This window comes from Carassius carassius, chromosome 45 (assembly GCF_963082965.1).
Source record: "Carassius carassius chromosome 45, fCarCar2.1, whole genome shotgun sequence".
NCBI classification, from domain to species: Eukaryota; Metazoa; Chordata; class Actinopteri; order Cypriniformes; family Cyprinidae; genus Carassius; species Carassius carassius.
Genome location: NC_081799.1, coordinates 1,122,911 through 1,147,900, shown reverse-complemented (window position 1 = coordinate 1,147,900; position 24,990 = coordinate 1,122,911). Strand labels below are relative to the sequence as shown.

Genomic DNA, 24,990 nt, shown 5'->3' with positions numbered 1-24,990 from the left:
TCCCAGATTTGCATGGTGGTGGAGGTCCCCATTTTGTGTGATAGCAGCGCAAAGGGTGATGTTACCCCCTCGCTGCCCTGGCACATTGGTGATTGCCCTGTGCCCAATTACATTTCTCCCTCTTCTTCTTGTTTTTGCAAGGTTAAATCCAGCCTCATCCACATATATAAATTCATGTTGAATTTCAGCAGCATCCATTTGCAAGACTCTCTAAAACACATTAAAGAAAATAGGATGCTATTCAATATCTATAGCACAGTATTTTTTTGGTACCCGGTATAAATGGTACCCGATACAGTTGCTTCATGTATATTTGATTTTTCTTTAGGATTCGACCTAATGTTGACAGAGAGACTCGTTGGATGTTATTGAAAATATTGTCATCATTGATGATATTGGCTTGGATTTCTCGTAGCCTGACAAGCTTCAGTTTCAATGTATACTGTGTGGTTAGCTTACCTGTTTTCTCGATGAAATGTCCGAATTACTGACGCAACAGTATTTCTGCTGAGATTTGGTTGAACTCTTTGTCCAGCTTCCATTAGTGTCAGTCCATGGTTGATAACATGGTCAATAAGTGTTGCACGGATTTCTCGAGTCAAATTTGGTCCTCGTCTTCTTTGTTCAGGTTCTATCACCTCTTCAAGTCCTTCTCTACCTCTTCCTCTACCTAGGTGTCTTCCTCTACCTCCTTCTCCTCTTCCTCTACCTCCTTCTCCTCTTCCTCTACCTCCTTCTCCTCTTCCTCTACCTAGGTGTCTTCCTCTACCTCCTTCTCCTCTTCCTCTACCTCCTTCTCCTCTTCCTCTACCTTCTTCTCCTCTACCTATGCCTCTTCCTCTACCTCCTTCTCCTCTTCCTCTACATCTCCTCTTTGAGATCCCCCTCTCATTCTCACTCTTCTTCTTCTTCTAACTCCTTCCATTTTTGTTGAAGATAGGTGAACTCACCTGCTGCCTTTTATAGCACACCTGAGTGCTGCGTTTTAAAATTAGCACATGTGTGCTTCCACACCTGGTAGATGTGTTTATTCAATTTGTTTCTATAGTGTGGTAATTGGCAATCCAGTGCTTTGTAATTACAAGGAAGTAACCTCACAATCCTTATCTGTGTCTAAGGTGTGAAAATGTGTGTAGAGTTTTACAAATCACTGTGTGTAATGTTTTGCAAAAAGGGTGAAGCAGACATTGTGTGTAATGTTGTGCAAATCTGTGGAGGTGTTTTGCTCATTGGAGTAAAATTTTGCTAATTGTGTGGAAATTTTAATTTTAGTGTGTAAACAATCGTAAAAAACTGTAATAAAAAATAAAAATAAAAAAAAAAAAAAAAAGGCTATGCCCGATCTCGTCTGATCTCGGAAGCTAAGCAGGTTTGGGCCTGGTTAGTACTTGGATGGTAGACTGCCTGGGAATAATTCCAGGTGCTGTAAGCTTTTGGGTTTTCTTCCCTACTTATATAATGTACTGGAGATTAGAGTAGCTGATCTTTAAATAGCCCTCTCTTTGCAGCAGTTTTCGCTTACGGCCATAGCAACCTGGCGGCGCTATTGAGCTACACAGGAAGTGACTTGGCAGTTTGTAGTGGGCAGTAGGTGAGAGAGGCTCACCTTGTATTTTTTGTTTTGTTTTATCTGAGTAAAGATTTTTTCTTTTGTATCTTATAAATTTTTGTTTGTTATAGTTTTTACACTTCCCAGCAGCAGTTTGCTGTCTGGGGAGTAATTTTTCTTTTGTTTGGAAAATGGATGGATTACATGGCAAAGAAGTGGACATGGCAGGAGGAAGACGAGTGCTAACGGACAAAGAAACGAATAAAGGACAACGAGATGGACAAGGACGAATGGATTATAACAAGAAGATTTATTCTAAAGAGGCTACGGTAATTGTTGACATGGCGGATCAGAGAGATGCAAGAGCAGAGGACATTATCAAAGCAGTGAACGAAAGGATTGGAGGAGGAAAGATTCTAGCAGTCAGACCGAGGCAAGGAAAAGAATATGAAATTACACTGATAAACATGGAGGTGTGTGATGGATTAGATGAAGGATTAATGATAAAAGGAAAACTGTGTGAGATTCGACAACTGAAAACAAGGGAGTATGTGGTTTCTTTCATACATTTGCCAGCCTATATTGAGGACTCTGACATTTTAAATAAATTACAAAATTGGGGCATGACACCTGTTTCAGACATCAGAAGAAGAATGTATCCAGGCACAGACATTGCGGATGGTACAAGGTACCTAAGGGTGAAATTCCCTAAAGAAGTAGTGTCCCTGCCATACAGTACAAAGTTTGATACGGAGGAGGGAACACAGTATTTCAGGATCATGCATGATCGTCAGGTTAAAACCTGTCGATTGTGCATGAATCCGGGACATGTGTTCAAAGACTGTCCAGAAGTTAAATGTCATCAGTGCAATGAGCAGGGTCATTACGCAAGGGATTGCGATGCAATTAAGTGCCCGGATTGCAGAAAGGTGATTGTAAGATGTGAGTGTTGGATGGAGAACGAAATTCAAAATAAAGAGTCAGAAGGTGTAGGAGGGCCAATGTCAAAAGAAACTGAATTGCAAAATGATGGAGAGAATGGGGAAGAAGATGCTGTAAATAAAGAGGCTATTGTGGAAAATAAGAAGGAATTGGAAGGAGAAATGGACAAAGGAATATTGACATCACGGGAAGTAACACAAGGGGCATTGGAGGAAATGGAGGACCAAGGACTAAAAGAAAAGGAGGAGGGAATGCAAGAAATAACTGAAGAGGAGAAAGAAATGGACAAAATGGACGACAGAAAGGACAGAAGGGAGACATTAAGAAGGAGAACCCTTAAGGTAATACCAAACGTGGATGTGGCCAGAAAAAAAAGACTTGTAAGGAAAAAACACAGTAAGGGGAAACATTTGTTTGAGAATAGATTTCAAGTGCTGATGGAAGTTGAGGAGGAGGAGGTAGACTAAGAAAACAATGTTTGGTTTAATTTTTTATTATTATTTATTAATTATTATGTTTTTAAACATTGTATCATGGAATGCTAGAGGTCTGTTGAATATAGATAAATTTGAAAAGATGGGGGTCTTATGCAAAGTAGCTGATATGATTGTATTGCAAGAAACAAATTGGAAAAATGAAAGTGTTGAAAGGTTTCAAGCAAAATGGGATGGTAATATATATGTGAATAATGGAGGAGAGGATTCAGGGAGTGGGGTAGCAATTTTAATAAAGAGAGGGGTATGTGGAAAAGAACAAGTAATATTTAACGATGGGGTAGGGAAAAGCATGGCTGTTAAAATAGAAAAAGACGAAGATAATATAATCATTTATAATATACATGCACCACATGAAGAAAAAGAGAAAGTTGAATTTTTTAAAAACGTGAATTTTAACCTAAAAAGATGGCAGAATGTTATTTTAATAGGGGATTTTAATACAGTTTTTTCAGAATTTGATTTGGCAAGCAAAATGGTTTTCAGAGCTGAGAAGGGTAGAGAAGAGCTGGTGAAGGTAATGAAGGAAAGTAATTTGATAGATGTATGGAGAGAGAGAAATAGAACAAAGAGAAAGTTTTCAAGAAAACAAATGGTAATGAATGAATTAAAACAAAGTAGAATTGATTATGTTTTATGTAATGGGGAAATGGAGGGACATATCAAAAGTGTATATTATAAAGAAGTTGGTCTTAGTGATCATTTCTTTTTATGTGTTAAATTAGATTTTACCAAAATAGAAAGAGGAGCAGGGGTTTGGGTTTTAAATGCAGCAATATTGAAAGATGAATCTTATAAAGAAAAAATTAAGCAAATAATAGAAAATAGTAAAATGCATAAGATGTACGAAGAAGGAAAAAGAATATGGTGGGATAATGTGAAATGGGATATAAAGAATGCTTCGATACAATACTGTAAAATTTTAAGAAAAGTGAAAAATAGTAAGGAAATGAAAATAAGAAAAGAGTTGGAAAAAGAAATACAAAGAATAGAGGAAAATAAGGGAGAAGAATTAGGGAAAGTGTTAAAGTTACAACAACAGATAAGCGAAATTGAAGATGAAAAATGTAGGGGGGCTATCATTAGAAGTAAAGCAAAGTATGTTGTAGCAGGAGAAAGAAGCACAAAGTTCTTTTTTAATTTGGAAAAAAATAGACAGAAGGCAGATTTAATAAACGAAGTGGTAGATGAAAATGGTGAAAAAAAACAAGGAACTGAAGAAATACTATCAACTGTTAAAAGCTTTTACGAAAACGTGTTCAAGGGAAGGGGGATAGATAAGAAGGAAGAAGAGTTTTGTTTAAATCAAATAAAGGTAAAAGTTTTAGAGGAAGATAATATTTTATGTGATGCAGAGATATCGGAAGAGGAAATTGATATAGCAATAAGTCAATTGATTACAGGAAAGAGCCCAGGTATAGATGGATTAACAAATGAATTTTATAAGAGTTTTAGAGAGATGGTAGTACCAGTTTTGAAAGTAGTATATGATGAGATTTTTAAAAAAGAGGAATTAAGTGAAAAAATGAAGATAGGAATGGTTAAAATGATTTATAAAAAAAGAGGGAATCCTAATGATCTAAAGAATTATAGGCCTTTAACTATGCTAAATACAGATTTTAAAATTTTAGCAAAGGTTTTAGCAAATCGATTGAAAAAAGTTTTACCCAAAATTATAAGCACGACACAGGCATATGGAGTACAGGGCAAGGATATATTAGATACAGTTCAAAGTATAAGAGATACAATGTTTTATATAAGGGAGAAAAATAAGGGGGGGTATTTAATCAGTTTGGATCTAGAGAAAGCCTTTGATAGAGTGGAACATGAATATTTATTTAATGTAATTAAAAAGTTTGGATTTGGGGATAATTTTAGAAGATTATGATTTTTTATTCTAATATTTACACATGTATTAAATGCAATGGTTTTATATCTGAATGTTTTAAAACAACGAGATTGATTAGACAAGGATGTCCGTTATCTGCTTTACTATATTCACTTGTAGCAGAGCCACTGGGATTAGCAATAAAAGCAGATAATGACATAAAAGGTATAAGAGTAGAAGGAAAGGCTGAACAAGAGCCTGTCACGGCAGGGATCCAATGAGGCACGGAGATAGAACCAATTGCGAGTAAGTCTTTTATTAAGGGCAATCCAAAAGGGTAAACAGTCCAGGCAGAGGTCGATACCAAACAAAACCAAACCAAACATAAACAAACAAGGACACAAGGCAAGAGCATGACAAGATGACGGACATGAATTAAACCACGACTCCGTGACACATACTAAGACAGACCGGGTTATATACACAAAAGGATAATGGGGAAACAGGAGACATGTGGGGAACAATCAATTAACTAAACAAGGAGGAAGGTGACCAAATAAGGAGACAGGAAGTGATAATATGATAAACACCGTGGGAACTGAGGACACCTAGTGGAACCCCAGGGAACACAACCCAGACACTGTGACAGTACCCCCCTTCTACGGAGCGGCTCCCAGACGCTCCAAGACAGACACAAAACAGAGACCAGGAGGGAGGTGGACAGGTGGAGGCTCAGGGGGAGGGACGGAGGGCCAGAAAAGAAAAACATGGGGAACAGGCACCAGAATGTAAACACAACACAGAAAGACCAGGAGGGAGGAGGACAGGAGGAGGTTCAGGGGGAGGGACGGAGGGCCAGACTAACAGAAAGGAACAGGGACAGACATTAACACAAAAACCAAAGGAAAAAACAACATGAAGCCCCCCAGGGCGGAGCAGAAGACCACCACACCCTTGTGGTCAAGGCCAGAGCCCTCCAGGGCGGAGCGGAAGACCACCACAACCGTGTAGTCAGGGCAAGCGCCCCCCAGGGCGGAGCGGAAGACCACCATGCCCGTGTGGTCAGAGCGGAAGCCCCCCAGGGCGGAGCAGAAGACCACCATGTCCGTGTGGTCAGAGCGGAAGCCCCCCAGGGCGGAGCAGAAGACCACCACAACCTTGTGGTCGAGGCCAGAGTTCCCCAGGGCGGAGCAGAAGACCACCACCACCATGTGGTCAGGGCGGAAGGCCCCCAGGACGGAGCAGAAGACCACCACCCCCCTGTGGTCAAAGCGGAAGCCCTCCAGGGCGGAGCAGAAGACCACCACATCCCTGTGGTCGATGCACAAAGCCCCCAGGGCGGATCAGAAGCCCACCACTTCCGTGCGGCCGGATCAACGGGAGGACGAGACTCTGGTAATTCCATGGTGTCTCTACTGGACTCCAGAAGATCGGTGCTGGCCTGACACTGCTCATGAAGATCATTGGTGACTTGCATTTGCTCATGAAGATCAATGGTGACTTGCCTTTGTTCATGAAGATCAGAGGTGACTTGCCTTTGTTCATGAAGATCAGAGGTGACTTGACTCAGTCCTTGAAGATCACCGGTGACTTGACTCAGTCCTTGAAGATCACCGGTGACTTGACTTAGCTCTGAAAGGTCAAAGGTGACTTGACTTGACTCTGAAAGGTCAACGGTGACTAGCCCTGACTCTGGAGCATCAGCGGTGACTAGCCCTGACTCTGGAGGGTTAACAGTGACTAGCCTTGACTCTGGAGGGTCATCTGGAACCCGACTCGACTCTGGAGGGTCATCAATGACTAGCCCTGACTCTGGAAGGTCATCGGTGACTAGCCCTGACTCTGGAAGGTCATCGGTGGCTAGCCCTGGCTCTGGAAGATCATCGGTGACTAGCCCTGACTCTGGAAGGTCATCGGTGACTAGCCCTGACTCTGGAAGGTCATCGGTGACTAGCCCTGACTCTGGAAGGTCATCGGTGACTAGCCCTGACTCTGGAAGGTCATCGGTGACTAGCCCTGACTCTGGAGGGTCATCGGTGACTAGCCCTGACTCTGGAGGGTCATCGGTGACTAGCCCTGACTCTGGAGGGTCATCGGTGACTAGCCCTGACTCTGGAGGGTCATCGGTGACTAGCCCTGACTCTGGAAGGTCACCGGTGATAAGCCCTGACTCTGGAAGGTCACCGGTGATAAGCCCTGACTCTGGAGAGTTCCCTGGCACCTGACTCGACTCTGGAGGATCAGCGGTGACAAGCCCTGACTCTGGAGGATCAGTGGTGACTAGCCCTGACTCTGGAGGATCAGCGGTGACTGGCACCTGACTCGACTCCGGAGGATCCACTGGCACCTGACTCGACTCCGGAGGGTTCACTGGCACCTGACTCGACTCCGGAGGGTCCACTGGCACCTGACTCGACTCCGGAGGGTCCACTGGCACCTGACTCGACTCCGGAGGGTCCACTGGCACCTGACTCGACTCCGGAGGGTCCACTGGCACCTGACTCGACTCCGGAGGGTCCACTGGCACCTGACTCGACTCCGGAGGGTCCACTGGCACCTGACTCGACTCCGGAGGGTCCACGGGCACCTGACTCGACTCTGGAGGGTCCACGGGCACCTGACTCGACTCTGAAGGGTCAGCTGAGACTCTCATCCTGTGCAGCGGCGCTGGGCAAGCAGCCATCTTGGGCCATGACTCTGGAAAGGCGGCCATCTTGTACTGTGGTGCTGGTCTGGCGGCCATCTGGGGTTGTGGTGCTGGACTGGCGGCCATCTTGTACTGTGGCGCTGGACAGGCGGCCATCTTGTACTGTGGTGCTGGTCTGGCGGCCATCTGGGGTTGTGGCGCTAGGCTGACGGCCATCTTGGGCTGTGGCACTGAACCGTTGGCCAAAGTGGGCATTGGCGCTGGGCTGGCGGCCATCTTGTACTGTGGCGCTGGACTGGTGGCCAATTTGGGCATTGGCGCTGGGTTGGCGGCCATCTTGGGCTGTGGCGCTGGAACGGTGGCCAATTTGGGCATTGGCGCTGGGTTAGCGGCCATCTTGTGCTGTGGCGCTTGGCTGGTAGCCATCCTGGGCAGTGATGCTGGACTGGCGGCCATCTTGGATGGTGGCGCCTGGCTGGTAGCCATCCTGGGCAGTGGTGCTGGACTGGCGGTCATCTTGGGTTGTGGCGCATGGCCGGTTGCAATCCGGGGCAGTGGTGCTGGGCTGACGACCAATTGCTGAATCTTAGCAGGTTTAGGTCTGGTTAGTACTTGGATGAGAGACCGCCTTGGAATAGCAAGGTGCTTTAAGCTTTTTGGAAATTTTTCACTAAGTATATAATAATCTTGCAAAAAAAAAAAAAAGAGTCAATGCACAATCTCTGAATATTAGCAGGTTTGGGCCTGGTTAGTACTTGGATGGAAGACTGCCTTGGAATAGCAGGTGCTTTAAGCTTTTTGGAAATTTTTCACGAAGTCTGTAATAATCTTGCAAAAAAAAAAAAAAAGAGTCAATGCCCGATCTCTGAATCTTAGCAGGTTTAGGTCTGGTTAGTACTTGGATCAGAGACCGCCTGGGAATACCAGGTGCTTTAAGCTTTTTGGAAATTTTTCACTAAGTATATAATAATCTTGCAAAAAAAAAAAAAAAAGAGTCAATGCCCAATCTCTGAATCTTAGCAGGTTTACGTCTGGTTAGTACTTGGATGAGAGACCGCCTGGGAATACCAGGTGCTTTAAGCTTTTGGGTTTTCTTTCCTAGTGTCTAGTGTTTTTTTTTTTTTTTTTTTACCCCAAACAGTTCATTCTGTTTGGGCTTTTACATTTAACAAAATGACGGATTTAACTGACAAAGGGCACGGACTGGCAAAAGGAAATGAGATGGGGAACAGAGAATCAGGATATGTCGCAGACGAGATGGAAAGGAATATAAATGACGAGAATGGTGAAAGCAGGAATGAAACATGGGCAAAGGTGGTTTCAAGGAGAAAACCAGATGGAAAAAAAAATGGACAGGACAGAAAAACAGAACTACAAACAACTGAAGGTACTGGAACTAATAAAGGAGTTGGAGAAAAAAGAAATGATTTATCTCAACGACAGCAAATGATAAAGAACTTGAGCCAACAAACAAAGTATCAGAGGCAATACAGAAAAGAAGCCACATTAACAATGACTGTAAAAGATATAGAAAATACAACAGTAATAATGATAATTAAATCAGTTGAAGAGAAAGTAGGAATTGGAAAACTGATCGGACTAAGAAGAAAGAATAAAAATGAATTTGAAATGACTATGGAGAGTGAGTTGGACTGTGATTCACTGTTGAATGGAATCATGATTAACGGAAAAGAATGTGAGATAAGGAAACTGTGTGCAACAGAAAGAATGGTATCTTTCTTGAGTCTGCCCAGCTATATAGAAGATGAGGAAATTATTCAAAAATTGATGAATTGGGGAGTTACTCCCATATTGCCTCTAAGAAGGAGATATCATCCGGGGACAACAGTGGCGGACGGAACACGTTTTATAAAGGTAAAGTTTCCACAAGAAGTGACATCTTTGCCATATAATACCAGGTTCATGACTGAAGAAGGAGTGCAGTACTACAGAGTGATTCATGACAACCAATTGAAGACATGCAGGATCTGTGTAAGTGTGGAACATGAGAAAAAGGACTGTCCGCAATTCAAATGTCGAGACTGTCTTGAGCAGGGGCATTATGCGCGGGACTGCAAAGTCCCACGGTGCCAAGGCTGCGACAAAGCAATCATGAGATGCAGATGTGAGATGGACCATGAGGTAAATGAGGACACAAATATGGAAGTACAGGAGGGGATGGGAGATACTGCAACTGAGCATTTAAATGATTCACTGCGGCAGACTCAAGGAGAGGAAGATGAACAGGACAATGAGGAAGAGGAGGAAACCAGCAAAGATGAGAATGAAGAAAAGAACAAGGATGGAGAACAAGGAATGGAGATGGGAGAAGGAGTAGACAAAGAGGAAAGAAATCTGATTAACAAAGACTTTTCTAAGGAAAAGGAAGAAGTGGACACGACTGGGATGGACTGTGAAAAAGGTCAAGAAAAGGAAAAGGATGAGCATAAGGGAATGAAGATACTGCCTGAGGTAAGAGAAGCGGAAAATGGGGGGAGGATTTTTGGATTGGAAAATAAAGGAATAGAAAGACTGAATAGAGGTGTAAAAGCAAGAACAAAAGGTGGAGTAGACATTCAACAGGTTCTTAAAAAGCAGAAAATAAGAAGAGAAGAGCTGAAGGAAAGGAGGAAAGTGGAAATGGGGGAAGCAAGACATGTTTTCTTTAAAGACAATGAAACTAATTGAGTGGTGGTTATTGGTTTATCCTGTTTTTTCCTTTTTAATGAGCTCTCTAAGTATTGTTTCACTTAATGCTAGAGGCTTATCCCAAAGTCAAAAGTTTGAGAGATTGATGTGTCTGACAAAAAAGTGTGATGTTTTATGTCTACAAGAAACAAGGTGGGAAGATAAAATAAGTGATGAAATTAGAAAATTGTGGAATGGAGAAATGTATAGTAATTGTGATATAGGAAGGAAAAGAGGGGTAGCTATTTTAATAAAAAAAAGGGGTATTTGAAAAAGTTGATGTAGACTACAAAGACACAAATGGAAGAATAATAATAGTCAAATTCTTGTGTAATGGAAAAGAAATGAAAGTGTGTAACATACATGCACCTAATGAGGAAAGAGAGAAATATAACTTTTATAAGGATCTGAATGATTTAATAGAAAAACAAGAAAGCATTATTGTTTTAGGTGATTTTAATACTGTAATACAGAGAATAGATATTGATGATTCAATGCAATTTAGAAGAGATAGAGGGAGGAATGAACTATATAATATAATGGAGAAAAATAATATGGTGGATGTGTGGAGAGAGATGAATGGTATGAAAAGAGAATATTCAAGAAGACAAATTGTTGATAACATTCTAAAACAAAGTAGAATAGACTTATTTTTATGCAAGAAAGAAGAAGTACATTATGTCACGAAGGCTTTATATAAAAATTATAGTGAAAGTGATCATGATTTTTTATGGATAACAATGAATTTTACTGAGACTAATAAAGGGCCAGGGGTATGGATATTAAATACATAACTGCTAAAAATGGAAGTGTACAAAATGGAAATAGAGAGCATAATAATTAATAGTATTAATGATGGAATGTATGAAATGGAAAAAGGTTTTTGGTGGGACATTTTAAAGAGTAGATTAAAAAAATTCTCAATAGAATATTCTAAAAAAATACAGAAAGCGAAAAGAATGAAAGAAATAAAGATAAAAAAAGAGTGGGATGAAGAGATGAGGAAAGTAAATGTGCATGATATAGATAAGATAATAGAATTACAGGAAGAATTAAGGAAAATTGAAGAAGAAAAGTGCAAAGGAGCAATAATCAGAAGCAGGGCAAAAGACATTGTAGAGGGAGAAAGGAGTACAAAATATTTCTATGAACTGGAAAAAACAAGACAGAGAGCGGATATAATAACAAGTTTTAAAATACAAGATGGGAAATCTGTAGAAGATAAAGAAGGAATTTTAGGAGAAATTAAAAGATTCTATAAAGATTTATTTACCGAAAATGAGGTGGTTTTAGAAGATGAGGAATTTTTATTAAGAAAAATAAATGTTAAAGTTAAAGAGGAAGACAAAGAAATGTGTGAGAGTGGGATTACGGAATTAGAAATAGGAACAGCAATTGATCAATTGAAAAATGGTAAATGTCCAGGAATAGATGGATTATCAGCTGAATTTTATAAGGTTTTTAAGGGTGTTTTATGTCCAATTTTAAATGAAGTATATACAGATATTTTCAGGAAAGGAAATTTAACTAATAGTATGAAGAAAGGAATGGTGAAAATAATTTACAAGAGAAAAGGAGATAAGGGAGATTTAAAAAATTACAGACCACTAAGTATGTTAAATACAGATTATAAAATATTAGCTAAAATTTTAGCAAATCGATTGAAATTAGTAGTACCAAATATAATTACAACGAATCAAGCATATGCTGTTCTAAAAAGAGATATCACTGATGTTATCAACAATATAAGAGATCTAATATGGTACATGAAGGAGAAAAAAGAAACAGGATATATAATAAGTGTGGATTTGGAAAAAGCATTTGATAGAGTTGAACACAAATATTTGATAGATGTAATGGAGAGATTTGGGTTTGGGGAGAATTTTTTAAATTGGATAAAATCTTTATATACAGATATAACTAGTTGTGTAAAAGTAAATGGGTTTTTAACTGAAGATTTTAAAATAACAAGATCGATCAGACAGGGGTGCCCTATGTCAGCATTATTATACACGTTAGTATCTGAAGCTTTAGGACTGGCAATAGACCAGGAAAAGAACATAAAAGGAATATGGATAAAAGAAACTGAATCAGAACATAAAGTGTTTCAATATGCAGACGACACAACATTGATTTTAAAAGATATTAAAAGTATAGATTTAGCAATGGGCATTTTAGAAAGATATTGTAAAGGAACAGGGGCAAAAGTTAATAAAGAAAAAACAACATACATGAGAGTTGGATTAACGAATGATGTTTCGAATAAAATACAATTTAAGGAAGAGAAGAGGAATATGAAAATTTTAGGTATAAGGGTTGGTGAAAATGAAAATGAAATAAGGGATGCATTATGGGAGGAGGTTTTAAAAGGAATGGAAAAGAGATTGGATTTCTGGAAATTAAGAAATTTGTTTTTAAAAGGTAAAGTTTTAGTTATCAATTCTTTGTTTTTATCAAAAATGTGGTATGTGCTGAGTTCTGTGAGCTTGCCTTTGTGGATATATAAAAAAATTAAATCTATTGTTTTAAACTTTTTATGGAAAGGAAAAACAGCAAAAATTGCTTATGACACTTTAATTGGAAAGGTGGAGGAAGGAGGGCTAGGTCTAATAGATCCATTCATAAGGATGAAAAGTATAAGAATTAAAATTGTTAATAAATATTGGAAAGATGGAAAATATGCTTGGAAGGGAGTAATGAAATATTTTTTAGATAAATGTGGAAAAATGGGAGATGATGTTCTATGGATGAAACTAAAAGAAAACATGATGAATGGAATTCCAGAGTTTTATAAAGAAGTTGTAAAAGCATGGGGTGAATTTAGAAAGAATGTTGTTTGTATGTCTTTAAGCAAGGAAGAGATTTTAAGACAACCACTGTTTTTAAATAATACAATTAAAAGGGGACATCATACCTTTTTTTATAAAAAATGGTTTAATGCGGGCATAAAGCAAATAAAAGATATCATGTATGAAGTGATACCTGGTTTTGTACCTGTGCAAGTAATAAGTGATGCAATTGTAGAAAATTATGAGGATGAAAGTAAAACAGTCTTAGAAAATCAATTTAAAAAATTGAAAGAGGTAATACCGAAAGAATGGATAAATATTTTAGAAGGAAAAATGCAAACAAATTGTAGTGATAGAATGATGGTTGCTTTTAAAATCAATGATAAACAATATGACTTTAAAGATGGTATATTAAAAATGTTTTATTCTTGTTTATGTAAAGATGTTTTTATAACACCAAAAGCAGAACAATATTGGCAAAGAATATTTCCAAGCATGGAAAGAAAAAATATATGGCAGAATCTGAGAGATTGGTGGAAAAGTCCAATTTTAGAAAATTTTGATTACATTTTAAGACACAATTGTTTACTAAGTGAAATGAGACTGTGCAAAATTGGTCTGGAAAGCAATGCAAGATGTAAGGTATGCAACAGGGAAGATGAAGGAGTGCTGCACCTTTTCTTTAAATGTACAGAGTTACAATGTTTTATAAAAAAATTAAAACAAATGGCAAGTAAATTGGGAGTTGAAGACAAATATCTTAATGAAGAATGGGAAACAATGTTTTTATTTGGTTTTAAAGGTAATGTCAAGAATGAGTGTTTTTTAAATTTCATCTTAAACATTGCAAGGTTTGTTATATGGAGCAGAAGAAATATGGTCAAACAAAAGAAGACAGAAATACCTGTGTGCAAACTTTTTAGGATAAAGATGTGTTTTATTCTAAATGTTCTGTTTGAATACTATAATATGAAAGATGAAAAAGAAGTGTTTGTAAAAAATTTTGTACAAGGGAATCCATTCCTTGAAATGACATTTTTTCATTTTAATGTATTATTGCCAAAATGTGATTTAGATTGTTCTAAAAATGTATGTTATTATGCTTGTAATATTGATTTGAGTCTTCTTTAGAAAAAAAAAATGTTAAAAAACTGTTTTAAAAGGAAATAGGACTTTCAATAAAAAAAAAAAAGCTAAAAAAAAAAAAAAAAAAAAAAGCTATGCCTGATCTCGTCTGATCTCGGAAGCTAAGCAGGGTTGGGCCTGGTTAGTACTTGGATGGGAGACCGCCTGGGAATACCAGGTGCTGTAAGCTTTTGGGTTTTCTTCCCTACTTATATTATGTACTGGAGATTAGAATGGCTGATCTTTAAATAGCCCTCTCTTTGCAGCAACCTTCGCTTACGGCCATACCAACCTGGCTATGCCTGATCTCATCTGATCTCGGAAGCTAAGTAGGTTTGGGCCTGGTTAGTACTTGGATGGGAGACCGCCTGGGAGTACCAGGTGCTGTAAGCTTTTTGGAAATTTTTCACTAAGTTTTTAATAATTTTGCAAAAAAAATAAAAAAAATAGAGTCAATGCCCGATCTCTGAATATTAGCAGGTTTGGGCCTGGTTAGTACTTGGATGGGAAACCGCCTTGGAATAGCAAGGTGCTTTAAGCTTTTTGGAAATTTTTCACTAAGCATATAATAATCTTGCCAAAAAAAAAAGAGTCAATGCCCGATCTCTGAATCTTAGCAGGTTTAGGTCTGGTTAGTACTTGGATCAGAGACCGCCTGGGAATACCAGGTGCTTTAAGCTTTTTGGAAATTTTTCACTAAGTATATAATAATCTTGCAACAAAAAAAAAGAGTCAATGCCCAATCTCTGAATCTTAGCAGGTTTAGGTCTGGTTGGTACTTGGATGAGAGACCGCCTGGGAATACCAGGTGCTTTAAGCTTTTTGGAAATTTTTCATTAATTATATAATAATCTTGCCAAAGAAAAAAAAATAGTGTCATTGCCCGATCTCTGAATATTAGCAGGTTTGGGCCTGGTTAGTACTTGGATGGGAGACCGCCTTGGAATAGCAAGGTGGTTTAAGCTTTTTGGAAAATTTTCACTAAGTATATAATAATCTTGCAAAAAAAAAAAAGAGTCAATGGCCAATCTCTGAATATTAGCAGGTTTGGGCCTGGTTAGTACTTGGATTGGAGACTGCCTTGGAATAGCAGGTGCTTTAAGCTTTTTGGAAATTTTTCACTAAGTATGTAATAATCTTGCAAAAAAAAAAAAAAAAGAGTCAATGCCCAATCTCTGAATCTTAGCAGGTTTAGGTCTGGTTAGTACTTTGATGAGAGACCGCCTTGGAATAGCAAGGTGCTTTAAGCTTTTTGGAAATTTTTCACTAAGTATATAATAATCTTGCAAAAAAAAAAAAAAGAGTCAATGCCCAATCTCTGAATCTTAGCAGGTTTGGGCCTGGTTAGTACTTGGATGGAAGACTGCCTTGGAATAGCAGGTGCTTTAAGCTTTTTGGAAATTTTTCACTAAGTATGTAATAATCTTGCAAAAAAAAAAAAAAGAGTCAATGCCCAATCTCTGAATCTTAGCAGGTTTAGGTCTGGTTAGTACTTTGATGAGAGACCGCCTTGGAATAGCAAGGTGCTTTAAGCTTTTTGGAAATTTTTCACTAAGTATATAATAATCTTGCAAAAAAAAAAAAAAAGAGTCAATGCCCAATCTCTGAATCTTAGCAGGTTTGGGCCTGGTTAGTACTTGGATGGAAGACTGCCTTGGAATAGCAGGTGCTTTAAGCTTTTTGGAAATTTTTCACGAAGGATGTAATAATCTTGCAAAAAAATAAAAAAATAAATAGTCAATGCCCAATCTCTGAATCTTAGCAGGTTTAGGTCTGGTTAGTACTTGGATGAGAGACCGCCTTGGAATAGCAAGGTGCTTTAAACTTTTTGGAAATTTTTCACTAAGTATATAATAATCTTGCAAAAAAAAAAAAAGAGTCAATGCCCGATCTCTGAATCTTAGCAGGTTTAGGTCTGGTTAGTACTTGGATCAGAGACCGCCTGGGAATACCAGGTGCTTTAAGCTTTTTGGAAATTTTTCACTAAGTATATAATTATCTTGCAAAAAAAAAAAAAAAGAGTCAATGCCCAATCTCTGAGTCTTAGCAGGTTTACGTCTGGTTAGTACTTGGATGAGAGACCGCCTGGGAATACCAGGTGCTTTAAGCTTTTGGGTTTTCTTTCCTACTTATATAATGTACTGGCGATTAGAATGGCTGATCTTTAAATAGCCCTCTCTTTGCAGCAAACTTCGCTTACGGCCATACCAACCTGGCTATGCCTGATTTCGTCTGATCTCGGAAGCTAAGCAGGTTTGGGCCTGGTTAGTACTTGGATGGGAGACCGCCTGGGAGTACCAGGTGCTGTAAGCTTTTTGGAAATTTTTCACTAAGTATTGAATAATTTTGCAAAAAAATTAAAAAAAATTTAGTCAATGCCCGATCTCTGAATCTTAGCAGGTTTAGGTCTGGTTAGTACTTGGATCAGAGACCGCCTGGGAATACCAGGTGCTTTAAGCTTTTTGGAAATTTTTCACTAAGTATATAATAATCTTGCAACAAAAAAAATGAGTCAATGCCCAATCTCTGAATCTTAGCAGGTTTAGGTCTGGTTGGTACTTGGATGAGAGACCGCCTGGGAATACCAGGTGCTTTAAGCTTTTTGGAAATTTTTCAGTAATTATATAATAATCTTGCCAAAGAAAAAAAAATAGTGTCATTGCCCGATCTCTGAATATTAGCAGGTTTGGGCCTGGTTAGTACTTGGATGGGAGACCGCCTTGGAATAGCAAGGTGGTTTAAGCTTTTTGGAAAATTTTCACTAAGTATATAATAATCTTGCAAAAAAAAAAAAGAGTCAATGGCCAATCTCTGAATATTAGCAGGTTTGGGCCTGGTTAGTACTTGGATTGGAGACTGCCTTGGAATAGCAGGTGCTTTAAGCTTTTTGGAAATTTTTCACTAAGTATGTAATAATCTTGCAAAAAAAAAAAAAAGAGTTAATGCCCAATCTCTGAATCTTAGCAGGTTTAGGTCTGGTTAGTACTTTGATGAGAGACCGCCTTGGAATAGCAAGGTGCTTTAAGCTTTTTGGAAATTTTTCACTAAGTATATAATAATCTTGCAAAAAAAAAAAAAAAAGAGTCAATGCCCAATCTCTGAATCTTAGCAGGTTTGGGCCTGGTTAGTACTTGGATGGAAGACTGCCTTGGAATAGCAGGTGCTTTAAGCTTTTTGGAAATTTTTCACGAAGTATGTAATAATCTTGCAAAAAAATAAAAAAATATATAGTCAATGCCCAATCTCTGAATCTTAGCAGGTTTAGGTCCGGTTAGTACTTGGATCAGAGACCGCCTGGGAATTCCAGGTGCTTTAGGCTTATTGGAAATTTTTCACTAAGTATATAATAATCTTGCAAAAAAAAAAAAGAGTCAATGCCCGATCTCTGAATCTTAGCAGGTTTAGGTCTGGTTAGTACTTGGATCAGAGACCGCCTGGGAATACCAGGTGCTTTAAGCTTTTTGGAAATTTTTCAGTAATTATATAATAATCTTGCCAAAGAAAAAAAAATAGTGTCATTGCCCGATCTCTGAATATTAGCAGGTTTGGGCCTGGTTAGTACTTGGATTGGAGACTGCCTTGGAATAGCAGGTGCTTTAAGCTTTTTGGAAATTTTTCACGAAGTCTGTAATAATCTTGCAAAAAAAAAAAAAAAGAGTCAATGCCCAATCTCTGAATATTAGCAGGTTTGGGCCTGGTTAGTACTTTGATGGAAGACTGTCTTGGAATAGCAGGTGCTTTAAGCTTTTTGGAAATTTTTCACGAAGTCTGTAATAATCTTGCAAAAAAAAAAAAAAAAAAAGAGTCAATGCCCAATCTCTGAATCTTAGCAGGTTTAGGTCTGGTTAGTACTTGGATGAGAGACCGCCTTGGAATAGCAAGGTGCTTTAAGCTTTTTGAAAATTTTTCACTAAGTATGTAATAATCTTGCAAAAAAAAAAAAGAGTCAATGCCCGATCTCTGAATCTTAGCAGGTTTAGGTCTGGTTAGTACTTGGATCAGAGACCGCCTGGGAATACCAGGTGCTTTAAGCTTTTTGGAAATTTTTCACTAAGTATATAATTATCTTGCAAAAAAAAAAAAAAAAGAGTCAATGCCCAATCTCTGAGTCTTAGCAGGTTTACGTCTGGTTAGTACTTGGATGAGAGACCGCCTGGGAATACCAGGTGCTTTAAGCTTTTGGGTTTTCTTTCCTACTTATATAATGTACTGGCGATTAGAATGGCTGATCTTTAAATAGCCCTCTCTTTGCAGCAACCTTCGCTTACAGCCATACCAACCTGGCTATGCCTGATCTCGTCTGATCTCGGAAGCTAAGCAGGGTTGGGCCTGGTTAGTACTTGGATGGGAGACCGCCTGGGAATACTAGGTGCTGTAAGCTTTTGGGTTTTCTTCCCTACTTATATAATGTACTGGCGATTAGAATGGCTGATCTTTAAATAGCCCTCTCTTTGCAGCAAACTTCGCTTACGGCCATACCAACCTGGCTATGCCTGATTTCGTCTGATCTCGGAAGCTAAGCAGGTTTGGGCCTGGTTAGTACTTGGATGGGAGACCGCCTGGGAGTACCAGGTGCTGTAAGCTTTTTGGAAATTTTTCACTAAGTATTGAATAATTTTGCAAAAAAATTAAAAAAAATTTAGTCAATGCCCGATCTCTGAAAATTAGCAGGTTTGGGCCTGGTTAGTACTTGGATGGGAGACCGCCTTGGAATAGCAAGGTGCTTTAAGCTTTTTGGAAATTTTTCACTAAGTATATAATAATCTTGCAAAAAAAAAAGAGTCAATGCCGATCTCTGAATCTTAGCAGGTTTAGGTCTCGTTAGTACTTAGATCAGAGACCGCCTGGGAATACCAGGTGCTTTAAGCTTTTTGGAAATTTTTCACTAAGTATATAGTAATCTTGAAAAAAATAAAGATAAAAAGAGTCAATGCCCAATCTCTGAATCTTAGCAGGTTTAGGTCTGGTTGGTACTTGGATGAGAGACCGCCTGGGAATACCAGGTGCTTTAAGCTTTTTGGAAATTTTTCACTAAGTATATAATAGTCTTGCAAAAAAAAAAGAGTCAATGCCCGATCTCTGAATCTTAGCAGGTTTAGGTCTCGTTAGTGCTTAGATCAGAGACCGCCTGGGAATACCAGGTGCTTTAAGCTTTTTGGAAATTTTTCACTAAGTATATAGTAATCTTGCAAAAAAAATAAATAAAAAGAGTCAATGCCCAATCTCTGAATCTTGGCAGGTTTAGGTCTGGTTAGTACTTGGATCAGAGACCGCCTGGGAATACCAGGTGCTTTAAGCTTTTTGGAAATTTTTCAGTAATTATATAATAATCTTGCCAAAGAAAATAAAATAGTGTCATTGCCCGATCTCTGAATATTAGCAGGTTTGGGCCTGGTTAGTACTTGGATTGGAGACTGCCTTGGAATAGCAGGTGCTTTAAGCTTTTTGGAAATTTTTCACTAAGTATGTAATAATCTTGCAAAAAAAAAAAAAAAGAGTCAATGCCCAATCTCTGAATCTTAGCAGGTTTAGGTCTGGTTAATACTTGGATCAGATACCGCCTGGGAATACCAGGTGCTTTAAGCTTTTTGGAAATTTTTCACTAAGTATATAATAATCTTGCAAAAAAAAAAAAAAAAAGTCAATGCCCAATCTCTGAATCTTAGCAGGTTTAGGTCAGGTTAGTACTTGGATCAGAGACCGCCTGGGAATACCAGGTGCTTCAAGCTTTTTGGAAATTTTTCACTAAGTATATAATAATCTTGCAAAAAAAAAAAAGAGTCAATGCCCAATCTCTGAATCTTAGCAGGTTTGGGCCTGGTTAGTACTTGGATGAGAGACCGCCTTGGAATAGCAAGGTGCTTTAAGTTTTTTGGAAATTTTTCACTAAGTATATAATAATCTTGCAAAAAAAAAAAAAAAAAAAAGTGACTGCCCAATCTCTGAATATTAGCAGGTTTGGGCCTGGTTAGTACTTGGATTGGAGACTGCCTTGGAATAGCAGGTGCTTTAAGCTTTTTGGAAATTTTTCACTAAGTATGTAATAATCTTGCAAAAAAAAAAAAAAAGAGTCAATGCCCAATCTCTGAATCTTAGCAGGTTTAGGTCTGGTTAATACTTGGATCAGAGACCGCTTGGGAATACCAGGTGCTTTAAGCTTTTTGGAAATTTTTCACTAAGTATATAATAATCTTGCAAAAAAAAAAAAAAGAGTCAATGCCCAATCTCTGAATCTTAGCAGGTTTAGGTCTGGTTAGTACTTGGATGAGAGACCGCCTGGGAATACCAGGTGCTTTAAGCTTTTGGGTTTTCTTTCCTACTTATATAATGTACTGGCGATTAGAATGGCTGATCTTTAAATAGCCCTCTCTTTGCAGCAACCTTCGCTTACGGCCATACCAACCTGAGCACCTGTGATTGTTGGTACATTCCAGGAAGTAAGAGGTGGCAGTAGGGAGAGAAAGGCTCTCCCATGTGTTTGTTTTGGTTTGTTTTATATTATATTGGATTTAGTTAAATATAATATTTTTTTTCTTGGTTTGTTTTATTACTTTATTTTTTAGGGCCCTGAGCACAATTTACTGCTTAGGGCCAAAGGAGCTTTAAAGCTCTTAAAAGTTTGATTATGGAGGAACAACATGGCGATGGCAAAGAAATGGCTGAGGAAAAAAGCAACAGTAAAGAACTTCAAAAAGATACTGGAGAAAGAATAAAGCAAAGAAAATCAACAGAGACAAGTGAGGTGAGAAGACAAAGGAATGAGTTGAAAGACAATGAACAACAAAAGTATTACTCAAAGGAGGCAACAGTAATTGTTAATACTACAGAAGTAAGAGATCGAAGGGTGGAGGATGTGATAAAAGCGTTGATTGAAAAAGTTGGACTGAGTAAAGTGTTAGCGGTAAGACCAAGATTAAATAATGAGTATGAGGTAACAGTAACGGATGAAGAAGCATGTGAAGTTTTAAAGGATGGACTAACAGTAAAAGGAATTGTGTGTGAAGTGAGGAATCTTCAAGAGAGAGAGTGTGTTGTTTCATTCATGCACTTACCAGCTTATGTAACGGATGAAGAAATAACGGCAAAATTGAGAACATGGGGAGTTAAAGTTACATCTGCAATAAGAAGAAGGTACTATCCAGACACTACAATCACAGATGGAACAAGATATGTCCGTGTAAAATTCCCTAAGGAGGTGTTATCACTGCCTTACAGCACGAGATTTGATACTGCAGAGGGAGTGCAATATTTTAGGATCATACATGATCGTCAAATGAAGATCTGTAGATTGTGTATGAAACCGGGACACATTTTGAAGGACTGTCCAGACTTTAGCTGTCGAGATTGTGGTGAAAAGGGACATTTTTCAAGGGAATGTGATGCTGTAAGATGCCCGGAGTGTCGTAAAGTACTGGTGAAATGTGAATGCTGGATTGAAGAGGATACTGAAACAGATAAAGAATATGAGCAAGTAGATGAAATGGAGAAATCACAGGATGTGGACGACGAAAAGGAGGATGAACAAACAGAACAGACTGAGGAAGAAGAAGAGAATCAAATAGGAGAAGATGCAGAGGAGGAACAGAAGTACTGTGAAATAGAAAGAGAGCAAGAGGAAGAAGGACATGGAATACAAACGGAAATCTTGAAACAAACAAGAGAGGAGGAAAAGGAAAGGCAGGAAATGCAAATGATAGAGAAAGCAACGCAAGGAAGAAAAGAAGACAACAAAAATGACTGGGAAAAGGTTACAATAACAAGAAGAAGACAACTAAAGGTAAAACCAAATTTAGAGAATGTACAAAAGAGACATATAATTAAAAAAAAAGAACTGAAAGAGAAAGTATTTAAAATAAGAGACTATGGTGAGAATAGTTTTGAGGTATTAATGCAGTTGGGAAAAGTTGATGAATGTTTAGAATAATATGTACTTTGCTATGTATTATGTTTTTGAAAATTGCAACACTTAATGTAAGAGGGTTACTAGAAAAAGGGAAATTTGAAAAGTTGAAACTTTTGTGTAGTAGATCAAATGTTTTAGTGGTTCAAGAAACAAATTGGAGGGATGAATTAATGGAAAGTTTTATAAAAAAATGGAAAGGTGATATATTTTATAGTAATGGTGATGGGAGGCTAGGTAGGGGAGTAGCATTTTTAATTAAAAAGGGTGTGTGTGAAAAAGCACAAGTGGTTTATGATGATATGCAAGGAAAGTGTTTGATAGTGAAAATGATGGAGGGAGAGACAAGTATAATTCTGTGTAATATTCATGCACCTGTGGTAGAAAAAGAAAAGGTGTTATTTTTTAAGAAACTAAAAGATATTATTGTGAAATGGGAGAACATTTTAATTATGGGGGATTTTAACACTACGTTTAGCAAGATGGATATTGCAGATGGGATGGTTTTTAAATCTGATAGTGGAAGGAAGGAATTAAAAAGTCTAATGGAAGAAAATAACTTAGTGGATGTATGGAGAGAAAGAAACGAGGGGATACGAGAATTCTCAAGGCAACAGGTGGTGAAGAATTTTATATGCCGAAGTAGAATAGATTTCTTGATTAGTTATAGGGAAATGTTGAAGTTAATAGATACTATATATTATAAGGAAACAATGTTAAGTGATCATAAAGTTGTATGTATACAAGTTGATATGAATGATTTTAAAAGAGGGCCTGGAATATGGATGTTAAACACTGAGATTTTAAAAGATGAGAATTTTAAGGAACAAATAGAGGTATTAATAAAGAAGGAAAAAGGAAATCAGATGTATAAGGATGAAAAAAGATTTTGGTGGGATAATTTAAAATATGACATTGGAAAATGTGCAAGAGAACATAGTAAAATAATACAGAAAATTAAAAAAAGAAAAGAAAAAGAAATAAGAATAGAATTAAGAGATGAGCTGAGTAAAGAGGTTGTCAATTTACAGAAAACCGTAATGTTGGAGGAAAAAATAAAGGATATAGAAGAAAAAAAATATAAAGGAGCAATGATAAGAAGTAAAGCAAAATACTTAGTGGAAGGTGAAAAATGTACAAGGTTCTTTTTTAATATGGAAAAAAACAGACAGAGAGCAGGAATGATTAAAGAATTAATAGGAAAAGGAGGAGGAAAGGTAAAAGAAAAAGAAGAAGTTTTAAAAGAAATAAAAGATTATTATGAAAATTTGTTTAAAAGGGAAGGAGTGGGTAGAGAAGAAATTGAATTTTTGGTAGGGAAAATTAAAATAAAGAAAGATAATGGTGATAAAAATTTATGTGAAAGGGGAATTGAAAAAGAAGAAATAGATGAAGCAATCATGCAGTTAAATAATGGTAAAAGTCCAGGAAAAGATGGTCTTCCAAGTGAATTTTATAAGGTTTTTAGAAATGTAATGACACCAATTTTAAAAGATGTGTATGATGAAATTTTTAAAAAGGAAGAAACCAGTTATTTTATGGGGATAGGATTAGTAAAATTAATTTATAAAAGAAAAGGGGACATTGCAGATCTAAAAAATTATAGACCAATAACTATGTTAAATACAGATTTTAAAATATTATCAAAGATTTTAGCTAACAGATTGAAGAAAATTTTACCAAATATAATACGAACAAACCAGGCATATGCAATACCAGGAAGAGATATTACAGATACTATTAGTAGTATAAGAGATGTTGTAAGTTACATGATCTCTGAAAAAAAAAGTGGATATGTAATAAGTCTTGATTTAGAAAAGGCTTTTGATCGTGTCGAACATGAGTATTTGTTTAGAATTTTACAACAGTTTGGTTTTGGTGAAAATTTTATTAAGTGGTTGAAGATTTTATATAAAGATTCCAAAAGTCAAGTAAAGTGCAATGGATTTTTAACAGAGACCTTTAAATTAACTAGATCTATTAGACAAGGTTGTCCATTATCAGCTTTGCTGTACAGTTTAGTGGCAGAGGCATTAGGGTTGGCAATAACGGAAGAGAAAGAAATTAGAGGAATAAACACAGAAGAAAATAGAGAGTTGCAGAAAGTATATCAATATGCGGATGATACGACTATAATAGTGCAAGATGTGGCTAGTGTAGTTAAAGCAATGGACATAATAGAAAAATACTGTAAAGGTTCTGGAGCTAAGATAAATCAACAAAAAACGGTTATTATGAGTATAGGAAAAATTGAAAAAATTCAAAAATTTTATCCTTTTAAAGAAGAAGAGAGTTTGAAGATTTTGGGTGTGAGGATTGGGAAAAATGAGAAAATGGTGAGAGATTTGATGTGGGATGAAGTGGTGGGTGAAATGGAAAGAGTGTTAAATTATTGGAAACAAAGGGAATTAACTTTAAGAGGGAAGGTTTTGGTTATAAATGCATTAATGATGGCAAAAATGTGGTATGTTTTGGGTGTGATACCCATGCCTATGGGAATTAGTAAAAGATTAAAAAAAGATGTTTTAAATTTTCTCTGGGGCTCTAAGCCATCAAGGATTTCTTATAATACATTAATAGGGGCCATAGAAGAAGGTGGGTTAGGGCTGCAAGATCCAGAATTTAAAAAAAAAGAGCTTTAGAGTCAAAACGGTGAAAACATTTTTAAATGAAGAGAATAAGGCTGAATGGAAAATTCTTATGAGAATGTTTTTAAATAAATGCAGACATATGAAAATAGGAACTGATATTCTGTGGATGAAATTAAAACCTACAATGATAACAGGAATACCGGAGTTTTATAAAGAAGTTTTAGAAGCTTGGACAGAATTTTTACCCAATGTATGTATTAAACCTATAAGGAGATTGGAGTTTTTAACGCAGCCATTGTTTCTGAATGAGAATATTGTATATAGAGGAAAATAATTATTTTTTAAACATTGGATTAATGCTGGATTTAAAACAATAAGGGATATTTTGTATGAAGTGAGGGAAGGTTTTTTACCTTTGCAAGCAATTTATGATGAAG

General features: G+C 37.4%; 4 non-coding genes across 4 annotated transcripts; all 4 read left to right on the top strand.

Moving 5' to 3' along the window:
• Positions 1-14,336: 14,336 nt before the first annotated feature.
• On the top strand, positions 14,337-14,455 carry LOC132128078 (5S ribosomal RNA). The gene has a single exon (XR_009427792.1). It is a non-coding gene; the product is annotated as a 5S ribosomal RNA (ribosomal RNA).
• A 1,801-nt stretch (positions 14,456-16,256) lies between these two features.
• On the top strand, positions 16,257-16,375 carry LOC132128112 (5S ribosomal RNA). The gene has a single exon (XR_009427825.1). It is a non-coding gene; the product is annotated as a 5S ribosomal RNA (ribosomal RNA).
• A 1,949-nt stretch (positions 16,376-18,324) lies between these two features.
• On the top strand, positions 18,325-18,443 carry LOC132128162 (5S ribosomal RNA). The gene has a single exon (XR_009427872.1). It is a non-coding gene; the product is annotated as a 5S ribosomal RNA (ribosomal RNA).
• An 84-nt stretch (positions 18,444-18,527) lies between these two features.
• Positions 18,528-18,646, top strand: LOC132128111 (5S ribosomal RNA). Its single transcript, XR_009427824.1, has one exon. It is a non-coding gene; the product is annotated as a 5S ribosomal RNA (ribosomal RNA).
• Positions 18,647-24,990: the final 6,344 nt, after the last annotated feature.